This window comes from Rhipicephalus sanguineus, chromosome 2, assembly GCF_013339695.2.
Source record: "Rhipicephalus sanguineus isolate Rsan-2018 chromosome 2, BIME_Rsan_1.4, whole genome shotgun sequence".
In the NCBI taxonomy this organism is placed as follows: domain Eukaryota; kingdom Metazoa; phylum Arthropoda; class Arachnida; order Ixodida; family Ixodidae; genus Rhipicephalus; species Rhipicephalus sanguineus.
This window is the reverse complement of record NC_051177.1, coordinates 147,345,651-147,369,945: the sequence shown is the minus strand read 5'-3', so window position 1 is coordinate 147,369,945 and position 24,295 is coordinate 147,345,651. Positions and strand designations below refer to the sequence as shown.

Genomic DNA, 24,295 nt, shown 5'->3' with positions numbered 1-24,295 from the left:
TACTCGACCATATAACTGGGTTGCGAAAAAAAAAACAGCTAGCATGAACCAAACGTTGCTGAGCGTTCGGCCGTTTTCGTTATAAATTCGTTCATGACTTTATCCAGAGATAACTTTCCTGTTCTTTCCCGGTGGGTGTGCAGGAGGAGAAGATGAGTGAGACGGGCCTGCGTCATGCGACTGCGAAGATATGTCTTCACTCGCCGGAGCGCACTAAAAGAGCGCTCTCCTGATGCCGCTGATGCGGGTACAGTCAACAAAAGCTGCACAAGTTTCACAACCTGGTCCCAAAGATTCCGAACTGTTTGAGACTCGGACCTCAGTTGTTCAGCCACATCTTCAACAGTGTTCACACCTGCCCCAGAAATAACTGTTGGAAGGAGTAGAAGCTGTGCCGAAAGCCTGTCTAGATCAAAATCTGTGCTGTGGACTCCGAGAGCCTTCTTTCAGTGCCTCCTCGGTTAATCGCTGTCCACGTGTACTGTTGACGATCGCGCATTCAAGCTTTGCTAGATAGTCCATGCCTGTTTGGTCAAACCGATTTTTTACTTCGGATGTCACGCAGTCAACTGCCGCAAAGTACTCTTTTCGGAGCTTTGTCTTTGCATCCAATACCACTGGAGGAGCAGGCTTAATTGAATGCTCAAATCGCGTGGGCGGTTTTACGCGTGTGGCGACCGCGGTTTCACTCTGATCAAGGCCCAACCTCATGGCGGCATTTTGTGTTTCTTCAAAAACTCGATCAAAGCCGTCCTCTGTTCTCAGGTTCGCCATGGTCTGACACAGTGCTTTAGCTGCCTGTTTGGTTCCGGTCGCACTGTACTTGGGACTCTGAAGAGCCCTGGCAAGTTGCTCGCATGGGCCAAACAGTTCTTTGGACATGTTTAATCCGAATAGAGTATGAAACTTCTGCAGCTGCTTTTCGTACCCTCTCATAATCCCTCTCCGATCATCTATAAGTGATCCTGGAGTTTGTAACAGCTCCTGCATCGTAGCCTGAACCCTTTCATAGTTCTCGGTGAATCGTTTAACTGAATTCACTCTCACTGCCCACCTCGTTGGACACAGTGGTAGAAGACTGCTTGCCTTTGCAGATATTGCGCGTGCATCATCAACGCATGGAGGAAGAACGATGCCGCTGTACGTGGCCTTCCGTTTCGCAGAAGTAAGGATTGCGTTGGAAACGTCTTTCACGGCGCATAGCGCATCTGCAACTATTACGCTGCTACGGCCGACTTCCTGGAGAGCCAAATCTAACGAATGACTGGCGCAGCGCACGTAAATTGATTTCGGCTGAACGTCGACGATCCTCTTTTGAACTCCAGAGAAGCGCCCAGACATGTTGGCTGCACCGTCGAAGCAGTGACCACGCAAACGACTCAAATCGAGCCCTATAGACGCACAAGCATGTCCTTTACAGCTAAGAACAGCGTGTTGGCCTTAGAGTCTGGGGGGCTGTAAACTCCGATAAACTCTTCATGAACTTCCAGTGAGGCATCTTCCACCCAACGCAAGCAAAGTGTAAACTGTTCGTCCCCCGCCACGTCCGTGGTCCCATCAGCGATTATTCCAAAAAATGGAGTCACTTTAATGTCTTCCAAGATTTCGCGCTGTAGTGTGTGAGCCATGATCTTGATGATTTCATTCTGAATGTCACTATTGCTCAGCCACTTGTCCCTTCGGCTTAGCCATGTCTTAAGAGCAGGTACGTCTTCACAGCGCTCCTGTAATACGTCCACCAGGTTGCCGAACTGCTGAGTGTGTCCTAGAAGGGCCTGACCGGTGCGGCAGAGGTAGCGAATGGAACTCACGATAACGCGAAGAGCTTCCCTAGACTCACGTTGCTGCTTAGCGCAATTGCTTGTGAGGAGCTCAACAACACGTGCCCCTTTGGCTTTACTCAGCTGCTGCTGCTGTACAGCATCGACATGGTAAGTGCTTTTTTCGTGGCACCGAAACTTCTCAAGGGCGTTCTTCCAATTAGAAAAACCATTCTGCAGGAAGCTAAGCTCCAGCCCGGGCCCAGTGGCTCTCCTTTCTTTGAATGCAACGCGTGACAAAGCACCATGTCGCGCTCGGCGTCATAATGGAGCCATGGAAACTTCACGAACCATGCGTGCTGGCAGGACCTGTTACATTTGCCCCTTGGAAAGACGTAGCTCTTGGCTGGTACGAACTTGGTAGGTGGCGGTGCGTCTTCTCCACGAGGGCAGTAAGCATCCGGTGAACATGACCTAGAAGGAGCCGCCGCATGTACGAGGTCATCCGCAGCATCAACGGTGGCCGGGTCCACAAGTACTTTCTGCATTTAGAAGTAAGAACAACCTCCTCAAAAGACGAAGTGGCGACGCTGCGCGTTGCATGGATGGAAAAATGTTATTTCGTCAGAAAACAGTTGGGGACGAAACAGTTGGGGACGATGGCCATCAACCCAAGGTTGACGACGACCTGTGTGGCCCACTCCACGACCCTTGTCTGGACGACTGGGTCTGAGCTGGTCAACACGGCCTCCCACTGCTCGAGAGAGGGATCATGCATAATATCCGCCGGTGGCGGCACCGTGCTACATTCCCACAGTATATGGTCATAACTTGCCACTGCCTGGCACCATTTGCATTGTGGCTTAATCTCCTCGGGGTATATTTTGCTCAACACGTATGCAAGGGCGTCCGCAGAACTTTTTGCAGGGGGGTGCATACGCAGGGGGGGGGGGGTCATTCAGCACTGGCAGCGTTTCTTTAACTGCCGTGACATGAGAGGCAAGATTAGTCAGTAGTTTGTAAGTTGCGAAACTGAATGGCAAACCTGAAGGCCAGGACCTGAGTGTGCTAATCCAGCTGTGTAGCTTATCGCAACTGCATAGAAAAATATTATCCGAAATTCCAAGGGGGGGCAGCTGCCCCCCTTGCACCCCCCTCCGGACGCCCATGCACGTATGGGTTGGGAAAAGATCGCGTCTGCAGTTTTCTCCAGACGCATTCCTGCGCCTTAGTCAACCGCTTGTGCGGGGGCGGATAAAGCCTACGCTCTAGTTTATAATGATTGGTAATGTCGTGAAAGGACACCAGCCCATCTCTCGCGGATCTCCCCGGAACGAGCGGCTCACCTGCCCGGCTGACGAAACCTCGAGCATTCAGGTGAGCCGCCTCGTTCCCAGGGTTTCCAGAGTGTGCTGGTACCCAGACAATTTCTATTTCTCGAATTTCTCGCCCCGCGGCTCGGTGCAGCAGTCCTGCGGCGGTGACCGATATTCTGCCCCTCGCCAGATTTCGAATGGCTGTGTTTTCGAATCACTTAGAATCAGGTCAGACTGAGAATTAGTAATAGCTATAGCGCTATTGCCGCTTCCTCAGCAGTTTCTGAGGAGCGGGTTTTGAGGCGACCAAGCGTCCCCGCCTGTCCACCACCACAATCGCAAATGCGTCCTTGTCCTTATATTCCGCGACGTCTGTATAGACTGCCGATTTGTACTCCCCATATTGAACACGTAAATTTCTGGCTCTTGCCTGCCTGCGTCCCTCATGGTGGATCGGATGCATGTTCTTGGGCAAAGGCTTTATGTACAAGGCCTTGTGTAATTCTCGCCGCACCTGAGTTTTAGTGTCACCAGCCGGAGCCTCGGCGCTAACGCCAATCCTTTCCAATATATCCCTGCCAGTTTTCGTTGTCGAAAGCCTAGCGTGCTGCATCACCAGGTGCGCCGTTTCGCGCACCTTTTCGCGCTCTGCTGCTTTCTAGCCGCCTGTCAAACGTGATTAGCTCGGAGCCTCAGACGAAAGAGACTGCAAACGCGGCGTCTTGATGCTCCACCAGTATACCAGCTCAAGTGACGAAAAAGACGCTGACTTGTCTCCTACTGCCCTCGCGCGCGACAACGCGGCGTCTCGCCAAACATCTCCCGCCCCATGTGCTGTCGTGCCTAGTGTCCCCGGGCAGTGGACAGGAGAGGCCTGTTGCTTGTGGGGTTACTTCGCCGTGTTTGAATTCTGTCGAGCCAAGTGACCGCTGGTTCTTGTGCCTTTGGTCCTGGCGCCCTGTCCCTGGCTTTGCCTGGCTTCGCACGTTTCGTCGGTGCTCTGCGTAATCCGAGCGTCGGTGAGTGGTTTCTTCTTATTCCTCTTTTCTGTCTAAGTGACTGTCAAATCGTTTTCGTGTGTACAGTATATCCAGGCTTATGCGTAAACACATATTATTTACAACTGTATCTGTACTAGCAACATCGCCGTCAACACCTCTGAAGGTGGCTGACCAGCGAAGCTGTGTTGGGCACCCATGCCGACCGAGAGCGCTCTGTTGGTTACGATTCCGAGCAGAAAACCAGCGATTTTCCACGCAGGAAATTTTCAGCCGTCGTTTTGGAAGACAGGAAAAATAGGAATCTATGGGATATTTCAGAGAATTTTAAGAATGGTGAAATTTGTCTATGATGACCAAAACACAGCGGTCGCTGTGCGCTTTTGAGTTGTGCGAACGGTTCTCGCGCATGCAGCACGCAAACCCTTAAGATTGGTTTCTGATAATTATATGGAGTGATTTCTATTTCTTTCTCAGTGTTAGACTCGAAACCCACTTATGAACATTACACTTAGAGCACACGAGTTAAGAAGGCCATTCTTTTTAGCGCAGGCGGTACTCATGATTTTAATAGTCGTAAACATGCAGGGAAACATGCCGGGTTGTGCAGGGAAATATGCTGTGACAGTTTGAAGCACGAAATAATGCCCGAAATAATGAATTTTCATGTCCCAGATTGGGAATTCTTGGGCGTAGTACGGAACATCACTGCAGAAAACACTATCACGCGGAGCAGAGCAGATGACATGGAATCTAATCGCCGTTTTCACTCGATCAACGCAAACACACACACACACACACACACACACACACACACACACACACACACACACACACACACACACACACACACACACACACACACACACACACACACACACACACACACACACACGCACGCACGCACACACACGCACACACACTAAAGATTGTTTTAAAAAAATCTTTTATCCTCCGTTGGACGAATTTTAGTTGCCGATTCACAGATTGCGCGCACAACTCTTCATGGAGAGGCTCGTTGGTAAAGGCACTCTTTTTGCCTTCACCCTCCACCGCTCGAGCCGGCGCCTTTGTTTACAAATATGCCGTTTGACTTTTTTTGTCATTGATGTACAGCTCCTGCTGTTAAGATCTGCACATCTTAGTATTTGATACTCTCTCAGTTTGTGGCTCTTAACGTAGGCGGCTTCGCACGTTCGTTGTGTTTGTATTCCGGCTGTTGGTTAGTCGTTGCATGAAATCTTTTGTTTTGTTCCATTCGAGAGTGTGTATTCTCGTACTGCTACCGCTGACTTTCTCGGATATTAAAATGCGAACCTGTCACTGCCGACCGTCGACCGGAGCTCGCTGAAAGATACATCACTGCGTGGCACCGCGGCCTGTGACAATATTAGTGCCAAAGGTTAAATTAAAAAATAGACCAGTTATTCAAGAAAGGTTGAAAGCTTATTTGGGTTTTCGACAACTATATCTTTTGCAAAGAAAATATTATCAACAAAATTGCGAGATCTTTTGATGATTTGCACGATTGAATTGATGTACAGACAACTTGTCACTCATATTGCACAGTCGTGTAGAGAATGTTCTGTACATAGTTTTCAAGTGACGTCCCAGACAGGTTCTCTGCGCCGTGTACTCCAACATAGCAGCCACCGTGACTTTTCATCTCATTAGAGAGTGTCAGTGCAGAGAAGGACAGAGAGTCTTTCGGTCTCCGCGTTCTATTGTGCTCTCCCCGCTTTCTTCTGTTCGCCAGCCGCGCCACGGGGGAACACAAAGGCACGCGAGGGGGCACCAGCGCTAATCTGATGTCACGGTTTCTCGCTCAGCGAGTATCTCAACCGGCCTGTACTCCAAGATGGCAACCACGGTGACGTCACTTGAGATAAAGAAGTAGAGTTGGGCTTAATTGGCATGCGATGCGTAGCTTAGACAACAGGTGGAAAATGCGAGTAACTGAATCGATACCGAGAGACGGAGTTTGGAGGCAAAAAAATTAGGTGGCAAGGTGTCCTGCAGCAGGCATCCACAAACTGATGATGATGAAGATGAAAGGATAAGAACAGCAGATGCGATAACTTTTATGCTCATCTTGCCCAACGACACTTTTAAAAGAGTTCCTTATTTTATGATTCAATATCGAGGTCACGCTGATTTGGTTATACCAGTTACGCCATGCAGAGCTGGTGTTTGGCCAGTAACAGATTGAAATACCCAATCGCAGTAATATGGGACATTCTTTGTATTCTGGAAGCAAACTTTAATTACTATGTTATTCCAGCATGGGGCTGTGCTTAATTTTTTTTTTTGCAACGCTGTTGAATTGTATAATACAACTACGCGTTGTGAAGTTAGGCAGAAAACGTTAACATAAGATGGTTTTCAATGAGACGGGGATGTAGTGTCATTTTCTCCTTTTCACACGATATTGAATATGAAGACGCTCGTTTTTAGTTATGCGTTTATGATTGTCTTGTTTTGCAGTTCTGAAGCAGCCCTAAACGCAATGGAAAGATACTTGATTAAGAAAAGGAAGGCTCCTGATATTGAACATGAATCTTCGCCCTGTCCATCCCCCAGCACTTGATGGCGCGGGGTCAAGGAAGCGGACTTACGGTAAGAATGCATATACCTTTATTTCAAGAAAAAAAAAGCGGCAATATTGTTTTCAGTTCTAAAATATCAGTGAAAATGGCAAGCAAATAGACCAGCAAAAAAAAAAAGTTGAGAAAATAACAAACTTCAGTGTTTTTAGGCCTCTTTATGGGTGGCGATATTTTGGAAATTCATTTTCTTAGTTCTCGATTTGTATTCGACAAATCACTATCAAAATTATCAAATTTGGAAAATGTATTATTGCCTGCTATATGGTGCGGGCCGAGGTTTTATTCTTTTTTCATACCTCACAATAAAGAATGCTGCTAGGTCGCCTTGGATTGTGGTAGCTAATGAACCGTTTGTGGATGTTCAAACCCAAGTGCCCTAGAATCCTGTAAAAGTTGCAACGCGCAGCGTCGCCACTTCGTCTTTTGAGGAGGTTGTTCTTACTTCTAAATGCAGAAAGTACTTGTGGACCCGGCCACCGTTGATGCTGCGGATGACCTCGTACATGCGGCGGCTCCTTCTAGGTCATGTTCACCGGATGCTTACTGCCCTCGTGGAGAAGACGCACCGCCACCTACCAAGTTCGTACCAGCCAAGAGCTACGTCTTTCCAAGGGGCAAATGTAACAGGTCCTGCCAGCACGCATGGTTCGTGAAGTTTCCATGGCTCCATTATGACGCCGAGCGCGACATGGTGCTTTGTCACGCGTTGCATTCAAAGAAAGGAGAGCCACTGGGCCCGGGCTGGAGCTTAGCTTCCTGCAGAATGGTTTTTCTAATTGGAAGAACGCCCTTGAGAAGTTTCGGTGCCACGAAAAAAGCACTTACCATGTCGATGCTGTACAGCAGCAGCAGCTGAGTAAAGCCAAAGGGGCACGTGTTGTTGAGCTCCTCACAAGCAATTGCGCTAAGCAGCAACGTGAGTCTAGGGAAGCTCTTCGCGTTATCGTGAGTTCCATTCGCTACCTCTGCCGCACCGGTCAGGCCCTTCTAGGACACACTCAGCAGTTCGGCAACCTGGTGGACGTATTACAGGAGCGCTGTGAAGACGTACCTGCTCTTAAGACATGGCTAAGCCGAAGGGACAAGTGGCTGAGCAATAGTGACATTCAGAATGAAATCATCAAGATCATGGCTCACACACTACAGCGCGAAATCTTGGAAGACATTAAAGTGACTCCATTTTTTGGAATAATCGCTGATGGGACCACGGACGTGGCGGGGGACGAACAGTTTACACTTTGCTTGCGTTGGGTGGAAGATGCCTCACTGGAAGTTCATGAAGAGTTTATCGGAGTTTACAGCCCCCCAGACTCTAAGGCCAACACGCTGTTCTTAGCTGTAAAGGACATGCTTGTGCGTCTATAGGGCTCGATTTGAGTCGTTTGCGTGGTCACTGCTTCGACGGTGCAGCCAACATGTCTGGGCGCTTCTCTGGAGTTCAAAAGAGGATCGTCGACGTTCAGCCGAAATCAATTTACGTGCGCCAGTCATTCGTTAGATTTGGCTCTCCAGGAAGTCGGCCGTAGCAGCGTAATAGTTGCAGATGCGCTATGCGCCGTGAAAGACGTTTCCAACGCAATCCTTACTTCTGCGAAACGGAAGGCCACGTACAGCGGCATCGTTCTTCCTCCATGCGTTGATGATGCACGCGCAATATCTGCAAAGGCAAGCAGTCTTCTACCACTGTGTCCAACGAGGTGGGCAGTGAGAGTGAATTCAGTTAAACGATTCACCGAGAACTATGAAAGGGTTCAGGCTACGATGCAGGAGCTGTTACAAACTCCAGGATCACTTAGAGATGATCGGAGAGGGATTATGAGAGGGTACGAAAAGCAGCTGCAGAAGTTTCATACTCTATTCGGATTAAACATGTCCAAAGAACTGTTTGGCCCATGCGAGCAACTTGCCAGGGCTCTTCAGAGTCCCAAGTACAGTGCGACTGGAACCAAACAGGCAGCTAAAGCACTGTGTCAGACCATGGCGAACCTGAGAACAGAGGACGGCTTTGATCGAGTTTTTGAAGAAACACAAAATGCCGCCATGAGGTTGGGCCTTGATCAGAGTGAAACCGCGGTCGCCAGACGCGTAAAACCGTCCACGCGATTTGAGCATTCAATTAAGCCTGCTCCTCCAGTGGTATATTGGATGCAAAGACAAAGCTCCGAAAAGAGTTGTTTGCGGCAGTTGACTGCGTGACATCCGAAATAAAAAATCGGTTTGACCAACCAGGCATGGACTATCTAGCAAAGCTTGAATGCGCGATCGTCAACAGTACACGTGGACAGCGATTAACCGAGGAGGCACTGAAAGAAGCTCTCGGAGTCCACAGCACAGATTTTGATCTAGACAGGCTTGCGGCACAGCTTCTACTCCTTCCAACATTTATCTCTGGGGCAGGTGTGAACACTGTTGAAGATGTGGCTGAACAACTGAGGTCCGAGTCTCAAACAGTTCGGAATCTTTTCGACCAGGTTGTGAAACTTGTGCAGCTTTTGTTGACTGTACCCGCATCAGCGGCATCAGGAGAGCGCTCTTTTAGTGCGCTCCGGCGAGTGAAGACATATCTTCGCAGTCGCATGACGCAGGCCCGTCTCACTCATCTTCTCCTCCTGCACACCCACCGGGAAATAACAGGAAAGTTATCTCTGGATAAAGTCATGAACGAATTTATAACGAAAACGGCCGAACGCTCAGCAACGTTTGGTTCATGCTAGCTGTGTTTTTTTTTTTTTTTTCGCAACCCAGTTATATGGTCGAGTACTGAGTGTCCTGTGTTTGTAATCGACGCACCGGCGCATTTGATTATCAGTCCAATATAGACGTATTTTTGTTTCCTTCCCTATTCCGCATATTTCTAGCTGTTTGCCATTTCCGTAATGCACTATGTCATCGTACAGAATAATGTGTAACACCTATTTGTGAGTCCATGATACATTACCTTTTGTTCGAACTTATACCATTTGTGCTTATCTGCATCATTAAATCTGCATTCGTCTACATTGTATAACTTCAGTTGACATACTATCGGCAATTAATTTTTTCTTGCGTGCGGAAGTGCTGAGCTAAATGCATGAAGGGGGACGCTTGCCTTATGGAAATTTTTTAATGAAGTGCATCTTTCCGTTGTTCATATAATGTGTGTCACATGATTAAACAGATCATGTTTGTTATTGTGACGGCTCACTTTAGTAAATAAACATTGTTAGTGTAAATCGTTCTAATTTATGTGTGACTGTTTTTGTTTGAAGACGGGAAATGACGTCTTTATTGATGTGACGCTAGAAATACACTAAAAAAACAAGCCTCTTGCTCATTTAAGGTAATATTTAAAAAATCAGTCATAAGCAACGGTAGAGGAAACAGCCATTTCAAAGCAGCTAAGTAGCAAGTATGCATATATTTTATTGTGCAGCCTTAGTGAAATTATAGAGACAACCTTTGACATCGTGACCTAAACCGTATACACAACCAACAGGATTGTTTGGAGTTACGTTATTGCTATGGATATGCATAAACTATAGCGAAAGATGTCTTACTTATTCAGAAAATGCAAATTACTACGAGAAATTTGCTCCCAATTTAATAGAAAAAGTTAGCAGAGTAAAAAGAAAGGATACTAATGGTAATGGTTGAGATGCCCATCCTAAAGCTGACAAATCTTCTCTGTAAAGTCACACGTACGCTAAACAAACCAGAAACGTGCGTGCATGTGTGTATTTTTCGCGCGTGCGCACTTGTTTGTGTGCGTGCACATTAGAATATGGCTCTAAACGTTATCCTGTGACCAGCCGGAAATCGTGGCTTAGCGGTTACCTCGAGCCCCCCCTGCCGCGAAAGACTTCCGGAGCCTCTGGAAAGGAGAGCGTTGAGTTGCAGCAGTGAAACTTCGTTACGTTGTAATCACGGATCAACACGCTTCGTTATATTGAGGCCGCCCCCAGGGGCGTAGCCAAGGGGGGGGGGGGGTTGGGGGGGTTCAAACCCCCCCCGAAATTTTTCAGTTTTGCTTGCGTATATAGGCACGCACACATACAAACGCACGCACGAACATACATAAAGTATGGTTGAACCCCCCCCCCCGAAAAAAATTTCTGGCTACGCCCCTGGCCGCCCCTTTCAGTTTCGCTGGTGCAAGACCGCTGACTTTTATCTCATAAGGGCGCACGACGCTGCTCCGTGGTCCCTTATGGGCTGCAGCAATAAGCGCAGATTCTGTCTCAATCACAAAGTTGACACTCCTGTTTGACAGCGATTCAACTGGTTTAAATTTCGCGCCGTGAAGCGCTCTGCGACCTGGCGATAAAAAATAATACGTAGCTTCTTTTTTTTTTCTTTTTTTGCTGCTGCTTTACGTTTTACCATATGACTCGTAAATGATGATTATTCATTTTGAAAAAGTGTTTCTCACCGTGAACGTGCCGATAGTGACGCTTTTGTAACTTGTTTTAGGTTACGCTGCACTCTGCGGAACAGCTGTCCAGCTGTTCTCTGCATGGTTCTCTGGGTCCTCCGCTTTGCATGCGTCAGCATTGTTTGGCTCCACAGTTTCGGTTGTTGGCGAGCTCCAGCAAATGGACCAGAAAGAGAGCTTTCAGAGGTAATCGGTTTGCTACCAAGAAGAGCGGTGAGAAACCGGCACGAAGTGCGAACGTTACGAGACTTGGCGAGAGGATCGGGCGGGGATCTTTCGATGCAGACAGCACGCGATGCACAGTACAGGGATGCAACAGCTGCGCCAATTTGATACAATTCCTTATTTTTGCGCCAAGCTGAGCCAAAACCGTGAAACTGGTTAAAATTGCGCCTCGCTGCGCCAAAATGCCCTACCAGTTTAAAATTTTCCCAGTTGCGCAAATTTGATCAAGAAATGGAGGCCGCGTTGGTCATCTGCAGCGTGGGCATCGTCATCTAATACAGACGCGCAGACCCTAACCCTAACCCCTCGCGAAAGAAAAAAAAAGAAGTCAGTTTCACCTCAAGGGCTTGCCTCAACGCCGCCTCACGGTGTTGAGGCAAGCGTCCCCTCATGGGAGGCCTAGGCCCGGCCACTTAAACCTGCTGGTTTCCCTTAATAAAGTTTATTCCTCCTCCTCACCTCAAGGACGAAGCAATGAATGCGATAGCGACAAATTGTAATGTTATACGAAGTGAGGCTGGCAGGAAACTGTTTTGCATCCGCTCTCGCGTAACTCTACAAAACGTTGGTGTAAGAGAATACGGCCGCTCCAGGGAAAGATGCTCTTTCTGCACAGTGTCTTCGCACTGAGAGCGCAGCACGTAGCAGGATATACGAGCCGTCCGCTGATGGCTGCCGAGATAGCGCGCGCGCCAGCGATCACAACCGCGACCTTAGAATCAAAGTTCAAAGTTGCTACTCGAGCGACAGCCTCCCCCGCCCCCCACTCGCGTCTTTTCATGCTCGTTCAAGACGGGCGGGGCGTTTCCTCTATGCTTTGATGGCAGGCTTCCCGAGCGGAGTGGTGTTATCGCATACGCCCTCCGAGCGACGAAGATGGGCTGGCTCGTTTGATATCTGCTTCAGTCGCGTTCGGCGCCCGCATTCGCGTGCTTTTACGTGCGGTAGAACATGCTATGCACAGGAATATGTTATCACTTTGGACTTTATACAGGAGATGACGGCAAAAACTCGTCGAGAGTGTCCATATAGTTGCTATCGCAATAGAAAAGGACAGTAGTTCTCACATTTCCTGATGCCTGTTTTATTGCGTGCAGAACGCTTTTTAAGCCACTTTTGCCGCAGTACACTGGTGTCCTGCGGAAAAGCATAGTGAGATTTAGAAGGGGCTATTAGTACTAGCTGTCAGGGACACACATTTTGTTCCTTAATTACTCATTCGTGCATGCGCCGTGTAATTACGAGTACTATTATGATCGCTGACGTCTAAAAATTATTGGCGATCATTTGGAGCTGCTGTGTATGGCGTTTCTGTGGCCTTGAGGAACAATAGACAAAAGCATATGCCAGTTTTCTTTTTTCGCTACCCCCACTTGCTCCTGCTTTACAAATCTCCCAAATTTCCTGGTTGCCAGGTTCGCAGGTCCACATTAGCATTTCCAGTGCATGTCGAATTATTTGACAGGTCCTGCAAATGCTAATGTGGACTTAGTCATTGTTCGCACCGTGGGGCGGCTCAACACATTGCTTTTATTGAAATAGCAGTGTTCACGTGCACTGTGCACGAATTAGCTGATGTTGAATGGTTTCTACATATATTTTGTTTTCTTTTCTTAAAATAAGCCTTCTTTTTTATACTGCTCCAAATTTGGGATTTCGGGCTAAAAAATGCAGGGTTCTTTTCGTAACCTGCTCCAAATTTGGATTTTTGTGCTCCAAAAGCAATATTTTGCTGCTCCAAAAATTGCTCCAAATCCTATTTTGGGCTTTTGCATCCCTGACAGTACGATTGGCGACCATCTAAATATCTCCGAGCTTCTCCCGCTGCTTCTTCAAAGATTTTGTTGGGTGTAAAAAGTTTGACAGAAGGGAAGTAATCATAGAAGAAGCTATCGACACGCGACGCTATTTGGCGACTTTTATAAACACACCCACAGTGAGTGTGATGCTCTCAGTGTCAACATACTTGTCATGCGACGCTATTTGGCGGCTTTCATAAACGCCCCCGCAGTGAGTGTGATGCTCTCAGTGTCAACATACTTGAAACATCATGAAGCAACGCAGCTGAAGTAAGTAACATAAAAGTTACAAAAGCTGCAGTAATGGTGATTCTGGGCAAAAAGCTAGAGGCTCCTCGGATTGTTCCAGGCGTGTTTTGCGATGTTGTCCTGAAGGGGATGGATAGATAGCTTGTTGACAGCCTGACAGGATAGAACTGACAATTCGCAACGTGTGTAAGTTGGCTTTCCAGCAAAAAAAAAAAAATTAGGCAGATCCCACGTACCGTGGGAATCAATGTTATGCGAAGCATGCGCGGGATGGTGACTGTGGCGTAATTTTTCACATCGAGCGAAACGTTACGGAATGATGCTAGAGAAATGTGGAAGGGGTATAGGCACACTCGTATGTTGAAGAGTCGCATATGTATTATATAACCAGTTCTTTACAGTTGCGTAACGATGCCAACAGCAACATGGGTGTTACCAACACCAGAAGCGGTAAGCTGATATGTAGTGCTTATATTCTTCAATACAGGATAGCGCGAATCCGAACCGGACAAAGAAGGAACACATATGCACAGGACAGGCGTTACTCGCAACTAAGCTTCTTTCAGGAAACTTTCCCTAGATATACGGTACGCAGCCGAGTGGCACGCGCAGGCGCACTGCACGTACGTTACAGTCACGGTTGAAATTACAGTTGTGTTACATTTGTTATGCTTATATTTGTCCGTTATGACGGAGACCGCACGTACGTTTCACGAACCTGCGTGTATGTGTAGAATGGGTTATTGATATTTCTTGAACAAGGTCATCGTCACCGTGATCAGTGAGCACCAGCAGCTGGACCGCACTTTTGTTATCGGATGTGCAGTGAAGTGCGAGGCATCCTGGATGCCTCTTACGATGATATGATCTATGAAGCGTGCTGTCCTGGACGTGGCAGCGAGGTCTTATATTGCCCTGTCCACATCCAAGCCGCCTTTCACGCAGTAATAAGGATCAGACGTTGTTGGGTCTTTGATAAGTCAATGTTGAAGTCACCGGTAATGATGAGCGGCCTGGTTCTATCGGCAGATGTGTTGTAGGGAATTGCATTGACCCCGTTTTTTTTTGTTTTTTGTTTTTTTTGTAATCCACGTGGTCCACGTTGCGGAGCATGTTGACGAGTGGATGGTAGGTGAGCGCCTTCCAGGGGTGTTCTGTCTTCAGCTCCGTCACTTTCCTTGCGTCCGCCGCTGTGGTGTAGCGGTTACGGTGCTCGGCTGCTGACCCGAAAGTCACGGGTTCCATCCCGCCCGCGGCGGCCGCATTTCTATCGAGGGAAAATGCTACACGCTCGTGTACTGTGCGATCTTGTGCACGTTAAAGAATACGAGATCATCAAAATTAGCGGAGCCCTTCGCTATGGCATCTCTCATAATCATATCGCGGTTTTGGGGTATAAAACCCCAACAATTATTATTATCATTTTCCTTGCGTGTAAATTTGTGTGTTCGCCGTTACTGTGTTCGTTGAGACTCTGTATCACCTGTGGCACATACCCGCATAACATCAACCCTGATATGCGGGTATGTGCCACACGTGACTGAGAGAAAGGGTTTCATGACGTATGCAACAGGTATTTTGTGTTATTCAAGTCGGGACCAGGGAATCGTGTTCGTCATACACTGATCCCCTGCTATGCTAATTTTGGTATATTACAAGTTATGGAGACGACCAGGAGAGCGCACAGACGTAGCGGCTAGATAGACAGATAGATACGTCGATAGAAACGGCCAAAGTGCCTGAGGTTCGCTAAGAAATGCTTCGTATTTAATATCTTCCAACCAAGAACTCTCGTTCGAAGAACGATTTTTCTCGCTCTAAGTGCGTTCACCCCTCCACATTCCAGCGAAGGCTCACAACACCACAAAGGAGTCTCAAAAATTAGCCTGCCGCGGTGGTCTAGTGGTTATGGTGCTCGACTGCTGACCCGAAGGTCGCGCGATCGAATCCCGGCCGCGGCAGCCGCAATTTCGATAGAGGCGGAAATGCTTGAGGCCCGTGTACGTAGATTTAGGTGCACGGTGAAGAACCCCAGGTGGTCAAAATACAAATACAGAACAAATAATGGGGAACAAATAATCACATGTGCTCAAACACTCGAGAATATTCCAGAACTTTGATATGTACCAGCTTGATGAGTCCCTCCACCTAGACTGTAGCGCTGACGAGTCGTTCCCCTTCGCAGTCTGTGATCACATGTCCCCTCGACTACACTGGTTTCAAAACTTTTCACTGCTCCCACGGCGTCATATCTCAACACTTCGAAGACCGACGGTGACTACCTCATAAAGTTCACTTCAGCATCATAACTTCTTCCTTCTGACTACCTTCCCTCCGTCGCCGCGCGCTTATATGGGGTTGCACCCGGAACCGCGAATCTTCGACATGACTGAACTGCTCATAGCACAGCGAATGCTTGGGGAAAGGGCGAGCTCTTTCTCGCACATTCGTCCGTGGCGGCGGACGCGCCGTGTTGATTATAGAATCCGCCTCTTCACAGAGGTCTCGTACTGCTGCCTAGCAGTACGAGACCTCTGTCAATCCTTCATTTCATTTTGGGTTTTATCTGCTTACTGCAATTTCCTCTCACGACACAGTTCCTATTTTGTGCAGGCGCAATGTCGCCTTGCGCAGAAAACTCTGCTTTCCAGGGGGGTACATCAAATGCTCCCGCCAAAACCAGTTGGAACTAATACTCGAATAAAAAAAACCTAAATGGATGGCAGAATCTCTATAGTAACGACAACTACTGATGAAAGTTCATCAATGTAATTCCATTCACTGGCAATAACAAATGAGAATATCAGGGTATCATTAAATTTCCTTTGCAACATTAAGCGTAATAAAAAGCTCTGACTTGATATACTATTAGTATTAGCATTGAAATAACAACGCATGATACTTGGAAAACACAGTAATTTATTAAGAGTGATGCAACATATTTACAGAATTGATCAAGTGATAAGTGGTTTAATGTAAAATTGTCGCAAAGAAATGCTTGTATGCAGAATTGGTCAAATGAGAAAGCTGGACCATAATAATAAATCACAATAGAAAAAAAAGCTCCACAAAAGCTCACACATGCAGACTGCAGATGCAACAACATGAGCTTAATATGAAAAGGCCATGTCGTATCGTTTACAAAGCAACACATCGGTTATGCACCAGTTACCTAGATGAACAAAAAAGTAACGAAGGCATAGTTGTAGGAGGGTAGCGAATTGGGCGAGTTGGAAAATGCTCATTTGGCTCAAATGCTGAAATGCTCAGTCCGTGTTGCGTTTGCGCTAACCATCGTGAAGGCATAGTTCTTAACGAAAAGTAACATTGCACAGTGATTTTGGACCGAATAATTGGGTCACTATTTAAACGCTCAACTACCATTTGAGACATAAAAAAAGAAATTAACTCAGCCTGAATTGATTTCGCAATGCTCTAATGTGTTTCCTATGAAGAAAAAAAATATTCGAAGCCCTTCCAATAGTGTAATGTGAAGATGGAAGACAGTGAAGCTGTGGCTACTGGGTCTGGTGTAGCGAATATTGCTACAGTGGATTTATATACTATCACTATTTACTATATTGAGCGAATAAAGAGACGCACACTTAAGGATCCCAGTATTTCTCCTGCGCAAGACGCATATTATCTATTCAATGGCGGTCTCAATATGAAATTCTGTTGTACATGAGAAACCCTGTTGTGTCGAAAGTACAAAAATGGCGTTACATTCATTTTTCATGCGAGTGGTCTTGTCTTTGAAGCAAAATTATTCATGTCATTCTGCCATGTCGGCGAAATCATACACCTTTATGTTTACTTTTATGCCATGTCCATTTTTGTGACACAAGAACACTGGATTAGTCTAGTTAATTGGCTCGCCGAAAATTGTAGTGCTACGTATCTTTTGTCCGCAGATACGATCTGCAAGAACCAAGCCATATACGGCGTCACTATAAAAAAAAGTGAAGCAAAGATGTGTTTGCTCAGCACCTGCTCCCCAACTTTAGCACTGTCATGTACTTGAACACCATATGTTCAATCACCTGCCACCGTTTGGTTTTCAAGCAATTATGTGCACACCCCCACAGATAATGTAAATTGTGTGATTTTGTGGCACTGCTCTCTGATCATGGCAGTGTCACACAATAAGCCAAGTAATACATTCACATTGAAGCCGCTTTGGATACATTTCCGTTTCACTGCAACATAAATTACTTTTCTGCAACAAAATACACTGACACTTTAGAAAAACCACATGTACTTAGCGTTTCTAGTGCACTTACAAGCATAAATTTGCATAAACATTATTATAGGCTGCAGTCACTAAAAAATACTAGTGGTGTATCTAATATTGAGCATTTACCATCATTGATTTCGGGCATGAGTTTTTAAACAGCGTATTTAATGTATAAGAGCTCCTAAATGTTGTCCCGTTACCAGGTAACACATAGTCATAGTAGACGTTATGAATTGCTGCAGTCTCACTTAGAAGGTACATCCCTACAGCTTTTAATACAGGAGGCCTCAGCTAGTTCTTAATATTATGGCACAACTCAAGTTTTGCAGGAACATCCTGTGAACTCCTCTCGAAGTTTAACAAATAAGAGCATAGAAGTGACAGGTCTGCCAAAAAATTAGCATAGCTTGCATTGGAGGTGCATGCTAAAGAGACAGCTGATGGGCACCTACGTAGTCCTGGCCTTCGCTGTTTTGCAAATGTTTCCTTTCTTCCTCTATTCCTCTTTTTTCTTCTGTCTGTTTATTCCGTCTTTATTTCTATTTCTCTATTTCTTTCTTCCTCTTTAATCATTTTCTTTTCTCTCTCTCTCTCTCTCCACACACACACACACACACACACACACACACACACACACACACACACACACACACACACACACACACAGCCAAGTGGTTAGGATGCTCAGCTTCGGCTTGATAGTGCGTGGGTTCGAATCCCACGTCAAGAAGAATATTTTGCCAAAAATTTCTCTTTTTCTTTTTTTCTCTCGCTCTGTACTCGTTCTTTGACCCACCAGGGTTATTACAGGCCATGCTGGAGAAATCAGCGCACAATTTCTAGGAGCGAAGAAGAAGAGGCTGAAGAAGAGGATGTAGAGAGCATGTGCTGCTCCATGATGATGATCATTTCTGTTTTCAACAGACAAATTTCGGTGAGCTTAAACAGCTTCGCTGTTAAAGAGGTGAAGCACTGATAGCAATAGCAATGCACTAGAAAGCTGCATACAAAGTAAGGTTTGTAGTGTTACTACCGCTCTACATTGTACTAGTTGTATTGAAGTAGATCAGTGCTACACGTTACGGCAGGGTGCGCCACTCACGTTGAAAGAAGACGTATCATTACACAGACAATTCCAATGGCTCTACCATTTCCAATTAAATGGTGTTTGGTGTTCTGGTGTTATATAAGAAAAGGTGCTATGCCTAAATATTGTTTTATCGTGTAGAAGTGCTAGGTTCTCTAAAATCCTGGAATGTAGAAACCGTACGTTGCCTCCAGTTGCAGTCGTGGCCATGGACAAAGCAGCAGGTTGCCTCCGCAACTCCCAACCACTCCAACCATTTTCTGTTGCGGCCACCTTCAGCAACGTGACCCTGCTTTTCTGAGTAGTTCTGACCTTCTTCATTACACAATATTTCAATACAGAAATAATTTAGCATGGTGTCATGTGCACAAACACAAGAAAGGTGCAAAGTAAACATCATTCCATCACTGCAACATCATTCCATCACTGCAAACACTCGCCCAGACCATCATTATTACATATCATTAGACTACCATTATTACATATACACAGCTGTCGGCCTCCTTCGTAGGAATGGTGCTATGTTTTCGAGTTTAATTGTAAGTGAACTGCACAAAGGAACTGGAGTGCAGAAAGCACAGTTGTAGAAGCTCATCAGCACAAATACACAAGTTTTCAGACAGTTAATAACATATAGTTCGACTCGTCAATGAAGAATACTGTAAATAAGCACTATGAGTGTAATCGAAGAATGCCTCTATAATTTACTGTATGCATAATACTGCTCTAGTGACAAAAATGAAGCAATGCCACTACTACTAGACCCGCAGCTTTACTGTTACCCTGAATAACTCGGCACTGTTACAGTGCTCGCAAAGAACCAGTCAAATGTGCCTCTGCAAGAAAAACTCCGAACAGTAGAACTTGCACTGAAATCATCATTGACATTCATGATGATGTATGTGTTTTTTGAGGCTATCTTTGTGTTTGAATGCCTGAGGCCATGAAGGGCATTTGTATGACCGCTCACTCGAGTGGGTAAGCAGGTGACGTTACAGCGAGCTGTTTTGTGAGAAGCTGTCAGGGTATATGTTGCACTTTTATGGCCGCTCGCCCGTGTGGGTGCGCAGGTGTTCTCTTAGTGTACGCCCAGCTGGGAAGCTCCGGTGGCACAGGCTACACTTGTAAGGTCTCTCGCCTGTGTGAATGCGCAGGTGATTCTTGAATGTCTCTCTCAGTGAAAAGCTCTGTGGGCAATGGTCACACTTGTACGGACGCTCGCCTGTGTGGGTGCGCAGGTGCTTCTTCAGTGTGCAGTTTACTGAGAAGCTCTTGGGGCACAGATGGCACTTGAAGGGCCGCTCGCCCGTATGAACCCTCAGGTGTACCTTTAGGTTACTCGACTGATCCGTTATATAGTCACAGACGGTACAGTAGTGGAGGCGTACCTGACGTGGCTTCTCGCCATCTGTAGCTGCTGGAACGCTGGACCACAATGCTGCGCAAGAGAAACAAGACGGGTTACTCAAGTACAGGTTTTCGTTTCAAAAGGAAATGAATTGATATTCCAATGTATTACACAGCAACCAGACTTTACGGCAATGAGCTGTGCTGCAGTGGGGAAATCTTGATTAATTAAAAACCACCTAAGCTTCTTAATTGTGTAGTTAAATCCAAGTACAGGAGTTCTTTTGCATTTCGCTCTCGTCGAATAGCAAGCCCTGTAGTCTTAATTAGAAAATGCCAAAGAAATGAAATCTGAAGGATGCAGACTGACACTCATTCAATAAAAAAGCTTCGAGGGCAATAAAAAAAATAAAGCACTGCTGGTCAACATTCTAGATTTGCTCAATTTACACATACGAGATTGCTAAAGGACCAAGTTAGTGAAGTACACTTCTATTGTTATGTAAAAAGAAATGAAATCTGCAGGATGCAGACTGACGCTCATTCAATGAAAAAGCTTCGAGGGCAATAAAAAAAAAATAAAGCACTGCTGGTCAACATTCTAGATTTGCTCAATTTACACATACGAGATTGCTAAAGGACCAAGTTCGTGAAGTACACTTCTATTGTTATGTAGACAATTTATCTGACAATCTCTTGCCATCTACTGTCCTGCTAAATTAATAATTATGACATCTTTTTGTGCATAGCAATAGCATCTGGGGTATTACGTGCAAAACCACATTATTACCAGGCACGCAGCAGTGGAAGGCTCTGTAAATTTCAATCATCAGGTGTTCCTTAACATGCACTGACATCGCACAGTGCATGGGCCTCTAGCATTTTGAATCCACCGCAACCGTGATTGAACCCATTATTTTTGGATCAGCAACCTAGCACTGTAACCACTGTACCACCCAGGCGGACTCATTCTATGTATAAACGTGCCCTAAAGGCTCTAACATCGCAGAATGTATGCTACCCTGTAGAGCATCAAATAGAACAACAGAAGCAGAAATTGCTCTTATTTATTCAGCGTTAAGGCTACAAGTACAAAGGAAAGGGAATTTTAAGGTGCAGAAACTTAACCGAAGTGAAGAAAAAAATCAAAAGATCAGAGTTTAGAAATACCTGGAAAAATCAAACACCACATTGCAGTCATTTCTTTTTTCTTTACCATTGTACGAATAATAAATATTGCTCGTAATAAACTTTTAAAAGCAATCAATTACCTTCATTTGGAGTATCTAAAACAAAGACCTTCCATGAAGTGAATATAGTAGATGCTATAGTCAGATATAAGACAGCGGCATTTCTTCCTCAAAAGTGGTTGAATATCAGCCTGCAATGATGGGTGTACACTCCATATTGACGTCATGAACCAAAAGACAAGTGAATGCACCGTCCGACACATACGAGACTATTTTTTTGGTCGCAAAGGCAATTAGCAGTCACACTTCGGTCCCTGCCCTGAGATGTACCCAACCATTTAGAGAACAAAAATGTAGTCGAAAGACGACAGTCTTCTGCCGGCCGTTTCTGCGCCATTTCAGCGCAGCCTAAGAAACACTAGGGTCTTTAGAATTACGTATCTATGTATTTTCTAGTAAAGGAGTACACCACCTAATACTTACGTATTGACGTTGCACCTCAGATACGCGTAATATTTGCTTTTTGATCGACAATGTTCACAAGTATGAACGCAGCTACCAGTTCAAGATGGCTTGGCGTTCAGCAAGTGCTTAAACTTTGGCCGGATGGCTGAGTTGTGACAGACAGACAGACAGACAGACAGACCGACAACAGACAGACAGACCAAAATTTCTGCGTTTAAGTTCCCCAAGAAAGACTATCGTCTTTAAAACATGAGCATATAAATATTCTGCACAAGGCAAACCACTGAAAGGACGAGTTGCAAAGATGCAAGACAATCGCAAGATACAGCAATCAACCGAATGGAACACCACATATTCAGCGAAATGTGAACAGCAGGGGTTCATGATGCAATGTCTTCCGTCCAAAGTTGACTTCAAGGTCCTTTGACATTTGGTGTCTTGCACCTAAGGGCAGGAAGAGAGGACAGTGAACAGAATCACACATGCAGTTTTGAATTGCAGTTGCAGCTTGAGCAAGCTATATAATGGTCATCTCAAACAGTGGATGCATGCAGAATGCAAAAAGGATACAGTCGAACCCCGCCACAATCAACGCCGCTTAAACGAAATTTCCGGTACAACGAAAAATTTTCGGTTCCCCGTCAACAGTCCATAGGAGTCAATGCATAAATATGCTTGCCACAACGAACACTTTTTCTGCTGCCGTTCCGCTTCAACGAAACCTAACGATGCAATTCCGAGCTCAAAAATTTAATTTGCCGTGCAATGAGCACAATCTCGAACATTTTGGTGCATTTTAGAACATAAAAATATGTCTATAAGGTCTAAATTGCGTGTTGGCACCACCAAATACCACCGCCGCTGTTGACTGAGCATGGGGGCCGCCATTGCTTGATAGCGACGGTGATCAGACTACCCTAATTTCGCAGCTGGTTCTAGTTGATTCTTAGTCGCATACGATCCGAAGCTCAGAGCGCTTCACGGCGCGAAATTTAAACCAGTTGAATCGCTGTCAAACAGGAGTGGCCAACTTTGCGTTGGTAGTAGCTGGTGGTAGAGTGATTGAGACAGAATCGGCGCTTATTGCTGCAGCCCATAAGGAAGCACGGAGCAGCGTCGTGCTCCCTTGAGACAAAAGTCAGCGGTCTTGCACGCAGTAGATATTGGTTGACCAGCGAAACTGAAAGGGGCGGCCTCAGTATAACGAAGAGTGTTTATCCGTGATTTCAATATAACGAAGTTTCACTGCTGCAACTCAACGCTCTCTTTTCCTTTGCAGCGGCTGAGAGGGATAACATGCAGCTGATCCGTGGCACGCGCGATCTATCTGGCGAGCGTACTATTCTACCGTCTTCACGCAGCGTAGTCAGTGACTCAGTGTAACTAGTTCCGCATTCTATGCCGCGTGTGCCGTGTGTCAGCGCCCGATATGGTGTTTCTGTTACCTCCGTGTACCAAGTAACAATCATGATTATTCCTATTGGCAACAGCACTGAAGCGACTAAACCCAAGTAGTTATTTTCTTATATCGTTCAGGCAGGCCCGTAGCCAGGAATCTTTTCGGGGGAGGGGGGGGGGGATTGCTGAAAGCCTTGACTATTTGAGAAAAACGCCTATTTTCATTGTTTATTTTCCATAAAACACCATGTGTCGTCAAATTTTCGGGGGGGGGGGGGCGTTTAGGAAACGGGGGTCACCAATGCGGCTGTATCTGAGATATGTATACTGGCGAGAAAATGAGACGAATCCGAGTTAAGACTTGTTGAACCAAAGCATAGCGCCAATCGAAAATCGTGACGTCGTACCGCGTCTTGCTCAATTCTTTGGACGTATGCGCGCGATGCATCGCAAAAAGAGAAAGACATGTGCAGCGATTGGTGTATTTCTAAATTCTGCGCTAAATGCAGCTTCACTACTGGGAAACCTGAAAGAGTGAGTAGCACGGGCATCCAGTGATTCCCGTTCGTAGACAGGGGCGGAGCTAGAAAGAAATTTTTTTTCGGGGTGGGAGGGTTCAACCATACTTTATGTATGTTCGTGCGTGTGTTTGTATGTGTGCGTGTATATATATACGCAAGCAAAATTGAAAATTTCGTGATGGGGTTGAAACCGCCAACCCCCCCCCCCCCCCCTGGCTTCGCCCCTGTTTGTAGAGTTCCTACTGCTCCGTTTAACAAACCGACGATATTTGAGGTATACGCATGTAGGGTAGAGCACTGCACGGGCTCGGGCCTACCCGAAAACCCGGGCCCGGCCCGGCTAAAATAGTTTTCACGGCGGGCCCGTGTCGGTCTCGGGCCTGAAGCTCCGGGCTTAGGGCCGGGCCCGGGTTTGAGGTGGCGGGCTCGGGTCGGGCCGGGCTTGGACTTTGCTCCGTTCTTGAAGGGTCGCTACAGTGAAACACTGAATCGGTTTAGACCGATAAAGTGTACTCTGAGAACCCGAACGTCATTAATTTCACCATCAATGAGTTCATTAATAAATAAGAAAATCAAGGTCAAAGTACCATTTTGAAATTTCGCGCTGAAATCTCCGCACATGACGTCACGGATTTCAAACTGCATTCGTCGCTTTTTGGGGACATTGGCTCAACGAAATTTCCAGA

The 24,295-nt window shown here is 46.2% G+C and overlaps 1 long non-coding RNA gene across 1 annotated transcript; it reads right to left on the bottom strand.

Moving 5' to 3' along the window:
* Positions 1-16,265: 16,265 nt before the first annotated feature.
* On the bottom strand, positions 16,266-19,694 carry LOC119383783 (uncharacterized). Its single transcript, XR_005181734.2, has 2 exons — positions 18,239-19,694; positions 16,266-18,196 (listed from the first exon to the last, which is right to left on the bottom strand). It is a non-coding gene; the product is annotated as an uncharacterized LOC119383783 (long non-coding RNA).
* Between the last annotated feature and the right edge of the window lie 4,601 nt (positions 19,695-24,295).